This window comes from Dermacentor silvarum, chromosome 10, assembly GCF_013339745.2.
Source record: "Dermacentor silvarum isolate Dsil-2018 chromosome 10, BIME_Dsil_1.4, whole genome shotgun sequence".
NCBI classification, from domain to species: domain Eukaryota; kingdom Metazoa; phylum Arthropoda; class Arachnida; order Ixodida; family Ixodidae; genus Dermacentor; species Dermacentor silvarum.
In genome coordinates this window covers 59274354-59281724 of record NC_051163.1, presented here as the reverse complement: position 1 = coordinate 59281724, position 7371 = coordinate 59274354, and positions in this window count along the sequence as shown.

Genomic DNA, 7371 nt, shown 5'->3' with positions numbered 1-7371 from the left:
TATACGTAGCGTTAGCAAAGGTTCAGCTGAAGGTCCGAGTCGCATTGGCGCTTTCGCTGAGTTTCACAGTATATTCAGTCGATCGGCGAGCCTTGACGTCATCGACGGCGTTTTGTTGTTGCTGCAGGGGTGGTCGGGCACGTCGCTCAGCCTCCTGGCGACGCCGCTTTGCTAGACGTTCGTCCCTTTGCTCCAGTGTCTCCGCAGCACGTTTAGCCTTCTTCTGTTCATTCCTCCTACGCTCAACCGCTAATTGCCAGGCAACTACTTCGGGATCCGATGAGTCAAGCTTCTCCGTTCTTCTGCGCCGTTGAGCAGCATTTGCGCTCTCCTTCTCCATGGCTATACCACACTGGCAAACGCCAGTCAGAAGCGCAGCGGCTCCAGCGCAGTGTCAGACGGCGACTGCACAGCGAGCGCGCCGGCGCCAGTGCGTCTACCACGGCTACGACGTCACTCCTCTGGAATGCGCTGACCGGCGGCGGTGAGTCGCGCTCGGCGGCGGCGGAGTGCGCGAGCGGTGCCGGCTCCGGTGGCTCCGGTGCGCAAGCCGTGTGACATCACTGATCCTTGCGCATGCGCAGCACGGCTCTTGATGTGCCGCGCGAAACGGGCTTGGCTAGGCCAGTGTAGCTAACGCTACAAAAGTTCATCAGCCCTTCCACTCCGTGACGATGGTTAACCAGCGAAGCTGAAACGAGCCGCCCCGGTGTTTGTCACTGGGTTAATCACAAGGGTTCATTAAAGTATTTCTCAATTATGAGGCTACACACACGTTCGGCTGCGGCGGAGAGAACGACGTCACTGACGGTAGGCCAGCAGTCCACCGTTGTCGCTTGCGTTGGATGTCTCGAGCTTGCTCGACGGCGTGGTTAGCAGCATTCGCCCGCCGTTGCCGCTTGCGATTCTTCGAAATTAAACATCTTCAAAATTAAATCTGTCCGTCACGTAAGACAATGAATGGCTCATACCCCCTTAAGCAATGGTTCATAGCCCCGTAAAAGCGGCCTCCCCATTACGACGACAGAAGAGAAGTAAAATTCTACGCTGGAATGATAAGCTGCAACGCAGCCAGCTGTGGAAGAATACGACCACGACGACGACGAACGCGGGAGCAGTGGCACGAGCGCGTGCCGAGCACGAGCACGAGCACCACCCGAGGGCCGCCAACAAGCCAGCCGCGGAAGAAGACGACGACGCTCGAGGCAATGCTGATGATGATAGTTTTCTGTACGCTGGCCCCCCATTTCGCCCCGCCATATAAGATTTCGCCTAGCCATATAAAGTGTCGCTTTAAAACTCCCGATACAGCTTTCTGCTGCTCAATACGTGATACATAAAAGTGTTTTTCCGAGTGTGAAAGAAACCCTCGAATATACGCAAAGTGCCTCGAGCGGCCAGTCGCGCGGCAATTTTGCATGTATTGGCGGGCTTCTTTTACGCTCGGAAAAACACTTTAATGTATCACTTATTGAGCAACAGAGAACTGTATCAGGAGTTTTTCATGTTGCTCTACAATTTTCCCATTGACACTTTTCATCTAATTATAATATTTGAGAAGTTAGTTAATTAATTAAGACTAACTATGTAATTAGCCAGAACGCAGAAAATAATCTGAGTATCTCGAAGCGACGGCAAATTACATTGCCTTGGTTCAGTCTGGCTCCATGGCATTTGCATATATTTAATTCTTGGTGCATGATAGTTGGTACACCCTGTTTATACTTAACTGGACATAAAAATGAGAAGGCACGCCTAGAGATGCGAAGTGCGGAAAAAAAAACGGGAAAATTCCGGAAAAAAAACTTTTTTTTTCGTTCTTTTTTTTTTTTTTGTCGCAGTTGGAAAAAAATGTCACAGTTTCGCCCTAAGGGCGAAGCAATGAATGCGATAGCAACACAGCAATGTCATACGAAGTAAGGTGAGCGGCTTTGGTAGCAACAACACGCAGAACTGTTGTCGACGCCATCGGCGTTTTGCCCGCGTTGCTCAAAATGCGTGCGGCGTTGGTGACTGTTGCTGGAGCCTCTGATATAAATAGGCACTTGGTGCCGCAGCTAAACGTCGCCTCCCTTCCCTCCCCCTCCCCCACGGCCTCTCGCGCGTCCGAAGAAGGCGCGTTTGCTCTACATATATGGTGATTGTAAAGGAGAAAAGAGACGCCTACTTCTGCAGCCCTTAAGCGAGCACGGCGCAGAACGCGCGTTTGTTCTCCGCCGTGCGTTCACTCCCCGTGAAAGACGCGCCCCTCGCGCCCTTTCACTCGCACATACAGCGTTCGGCGCGCGGCGACGATTTCATCTCCAAATGACGTCATACGGAACCTCACGGCGACGGCGACGGCGACGGCGACGCCGACGGCAGAAATCTGCTTTTGAGTGTCCATATAATTGCTATCGCAATAAAATTGGCCAAAATTTCCGTGGGGAAAAATGTACAGAAATAAAACTTGGGCAACACCCAGCGTTGAATGTGAAAGGGAAATGCAGAACGCGAAACCGAAACGTCGCACATGATACCGAAACAGCAAACGACGGCTGACCACTCGCCATCGATATCATATAATGTCAGCTCCAGCGTAAGCGTGGCTTCGTCATTCGGGGGCGGTGTCTCATGTTTTGGTGCCCGTTATTGTTGAATTTTGACTTTCCCTCGTGCACTTGTGCAACCTGTGGCGCAAGTCCACATATGAAGCCGTGTGGAAGCAGATTCTGCAATGGTACGGCCAATTTCCGACGTGTGGATGCACTTCACGGTCGAGGAGACATCTTGATCCATGTTTCCATAGTCGAAGCCACGACGAAATTGCCACAGAAGAGACATTTCAATGTTCTGTGTTCTAACTGTCGTAACAATTCTAAGAAGCCGCACCCGTCCACAGAGAACTGAACGCGTTCTCGGTGATGCTTCTGGCTTGTCTTCGATTTGTTAAACCCTGCATTCGTTTGTGAAAAGGCAGAAAGCATTTCACTTCTGTTATTTACATAATGAGAGTAATGGCTTTTGACATTTCGCAATAAACTATTGACCGTATGCTCAAGAAACTTTGTTCTTTTCCATTTTTTCCGAAATTTCGGGAAAAAACGTGAAAAAGACTGTTTTTTTTTTTCGATTGCTCAAAATTTCCGGAAATTTTGCATCTCTAGGCACGCCAGATTGTTGAGTCATTCGCTATCACTAAGAGCTTTGATAGTTTTGTGTGAGTCTTCTTATTTCCTTTTTTGAATGTAAGACTGTATTGGTTGTTTAAAATGCTTGATTTCTGTATATGCGCGCGCAGCTGGTCGTCTTGTGTATTTAATATGTGACCCTCTTTTTTTTTATTCGTGTTAGCGACATTTCTGCGAGCTGCCTACGTGTGCTTACGTCACTTTTAAGGCTACAAGCATAAATTGATATCGTCAGATCTATATGACTAAAACACAGGTCATGAGTTGAACTACATGGCCATAACAGAAAAGTAATGAGTTGAAACTCCATCAGCGACAAGGGTTTACTTAATGAGCCATGTTGGCTTACATAATTACGTGAAGATCCGTAAGTTATATGTATACACGACGTGCGTCGCTATCTGCCAACTGTGGTATGAACACAACTTCGCCCTATACAGATAGCATAACATAACATAACGCTAAGAAATATGTAGATTAATGAATAATTAACACCTCTGTTTTCCCGCGCAGCACGGGACTACATCTTCATGGGCCTAGTGGCAGTGCACAACGCTTTCTACGATGGCTCCGTGGAGTGGGTGGAGGGAGCCACAGACAAGGCAGCAAATGATAATCGGCCGTCAAACTCCACAGAACATTTCACGAAGTACATCGATTTACTCATCAAAAAGGTACGTCATGTGCTCATATAAGTTGCTAACGCTCATTTTATAAAAATCTACATATTAGAACCATTACATAACCGGTAACGTAAATGTAGGTCGTCAGTAGGTCGTCACAATATCTCTATTTAAAGACTGCTAAACTCCACGTGCATATACGTATACGTGTATTATACGTCGACTCGACACAAGGAGTTTGCAGCATCAATATATCTCCAGAATCCAGCTTCTCGTGACTGAACCTTCCGTGCTTATGTTATTTTCAAGATACGAGTGCGTGTTGTGAAATTTCGCCCACCCAGCTTTTAAAATCCCAATCCTCACGAAAACGAAGTTGTTCTGACAAAAATCGCAATTTTCACGTAAACTTCCACAGGCCCCTCTGCCTGGCACATTGGCCCGCAGCAGAAAAGCAGCACTGAGCTGTGCAACCATTCTTAACGGACCTGACTAGAGCACATGCGCTTTCAACGATTTCAACAGCACTATTGTCACCGCATATGTCACTACAGAACGGTTCCCATCCGATGGGCAGCCTGCATCCGCGAGTCTCTTGACAGTTGACGCGTGGCGCGAAATGCTTGGCTGGCTCGCGAATTCCGTACACAAATGGTTCGATCCATCCTGGTGGCTCGACGAGCGCGGTACAAAAGCTGGTGCATACAGTTCCTCACGTTGTTCCATCGCTCACTTTTTCTACCTGTCACTCTATTTCATCTGTCACAGCACGACAATGTACTGAACTCCGTGGGAAAAGCCGGTGAGCCACTCATCTGACCCGCTCCACATCTCTACAGTATTTCTTTCGCGTTTGCATAACGTTCGATGTCATTGTTTTCTTGTCCGTGACACATGCTTTGAGTGCCGCCTCCTTGATGTCGCTTCTTTATCGTTCTGAGTGAATGACTGTTATTATCCCGCTCTTAACCATTCGCACCCTACATGGCGAACAAAGTGCAGGCTGTTTCAGCGAAAACGTTCAAAAATATTTAGAGCTTGCCTGCGGCAGATAGCACAATTCTAGTTCATGACCTGGTCTACTCGAAGAGGCGGACATTACTTGCACAGAAAATTGAAATGCATAATCGACTAATTAAGAAAATTTCACTAGTTAAGTTTTTAACTAATCACCTTATGGCCCATATTGCAATTTACAAATTCTAGCCGTGGTGTTTGCACGGCAGATCCACTTGGAACGAATTCTCAGAATGACACCAGTTTCGAGATATTAATTCTCGAACTTTGCCGAGAAATGCATTGGCGTTCCAATTAGTTTCTTAACAGAGAGAGAGAGAATAAACTTTTATTATCGAGGTTGAGTGGAGTTTTCTTTCCCAGCGGAATGGGCTAGCGTGGCGTCTTCTTCGCCGCGACGCTATCAGCCCATTCCGCCAACCGTATCTGGTCTTCCGGGTTGTGAGTTTTCGTTTTCATCTCCCGCTCTTCGTGTGAAGGAGCTCGCCTAAAGAGTTCTCTCGGGGGAGGGTCCTTTTGGCATCCCCACAAGATGTGATCTTTGTCCGCCAGGGGGCAGTTACAATGTTTGCAGTTTGGTGGATATTCATCACCGGTCATTGCAGCTAGTCTTTTTGGACTAAGTACAGACCTAGTCTGTACTCTCCTGAGCTTAGTGGCCTGTATTCTTGTCAGTGTCTAGTGCGGGGATGGATATATTCGCCTCGATTCGCGGTAATAAATGGTCATTTCGTTAAAGGTGTGGATACCTTCAAGTCGGTCAACCCGGTCGGGCAGGCCCACCTCCCGGTTACTTGCTGCTCGGGCGGCTAAGTGGGCGGCCTCATTACCGGGATTGCCCGCATAAGCGGGTACCCACACCAACTTCAACTCATTGAGTTCTTTGTTGATGATCCTAAACGCTGGAGGGGAAATGAAACCCGAGGTGTAGTAACGAATCGCTGTTTTCGAGTCGGATATAATAATCTTGGTGCCCGGGATGGAAGTGCCCATGGCGATGGCGGCCTCTTCCGCCTCTACAATGGAGGATGTGTTTACCGTCGCACAGCTGATGGTGTGTCCGTCGCCAGTAGTGACGGCTATGGTGTGTCGACCATCACTGGTGCGAGCAGCGTCCACGTATATGGCGGGTTGGTTTTTGTAGCATTGCCAGAGTGCCGCCGCCCTAGATTTGCGTCTACCGTTGCTTTCAGTACTCATGTTTTTCGGAAGCGGGGGGATAATGATTTTGGTCCGGATAATGTTAGGTATCCGGTGTCGTTGCGGGATGTCTAAGGTAGGGCGATACCCCAAGGTGTCCAGGATCTGCTGTCCCGCGTGTGTGCCGGATAATCGAACTGATTGAGCCCATTTGTGAGCCTCTATGATTTCCTCAAAGTTGTTATGCATCCCTAGACTCAAGAGTGCCTTCGTACTAGTCCATTTTGAGTTTCTTAACAAAACGCCGTTTTATGCATTGAATCACAAAAGCGGCTGCATGCGCCGGAAGCAATTCGGCAGCCGGTAACACGTCGTATACGTCATGTTTTGGACACCACCTATTCCACAAAAATTTGCATCATCAGCGCCCAGCACGAAAGGCTGTTGGGACTCGGGTAGCGTTTAGGCTGGTGATCCTTCAGCCAAAGGGATGAGTACGTCCGGGAGTAAGAGCGATAAAAAAAGGATTTATTTTACAGTATTTACAGGGGCTCCAAATATGAAAGCCCACTCCATGGGGGAGCACTTTGAAAGTCTCAACTCACTACATGTCTGAGCACATATCAGAACACGTCAGGACACCACCACTGCACTCAAGGTGTCTCCTTATGAAACATTCGTCTTTCCTAGTTGACCCGACTAGGGAATCAGATGACGTTGATGCGGCCAATCAGAGGGGTCGTATTGTTCACCGAACTCCGCCTCTAACGTTGCACCTTCGAAGCAAGGACGAGGCAATTCGGAAACAGGGGGTTGACACCCCTTCCACGAAAGTCGGTGACTTAGTTTCTTGCCCTCCAACGGTCATCTTGCTAGGGTCGGGAGAATGGCCTTCACGCTAATCCCCGCTTCTAACGAAGGGTGGCGGTTGTGGTCGGTCGCTTCTAAACTGAGCTTCTTTGTCCGAACGTCACTGCCGGTGTCGGGCCGCGTCGCCAGGTAGGCAGGCGGCCGCTGATGAAGGGGGTGGATTGGGGGGAAGCACCCAAAGAATGCGCCCTGCCGAGTTGGGGCGCCTGTTTGCCCGTCTCGTCGGTGTCGGGGACTGTCGCCGTCTGGTCGACCCAGACGGCGACAGGGCTGCCTCGCTGGGAAACAATCAAAGAATGCGCCCGGCCGATTCGGGACGCAACAAGGCACAGCTCGTGGTTTCGGGACGCTACATGCGTCTCCGTCAATTATGCCTTTGAGCGTTTCTTTGTAATGCAAGCAGCATGCGGAACACGGGGCGCTACATTATCGCACGGACTTGACTTTATATGGAACGTCGTTGCTACGGCCCAAATATGCCTGGAGTGTCCATGTACTTGCTATCGCAATAATAAATCTTATGCGGTGACGCTAGGTAAGGGGCGTCCATC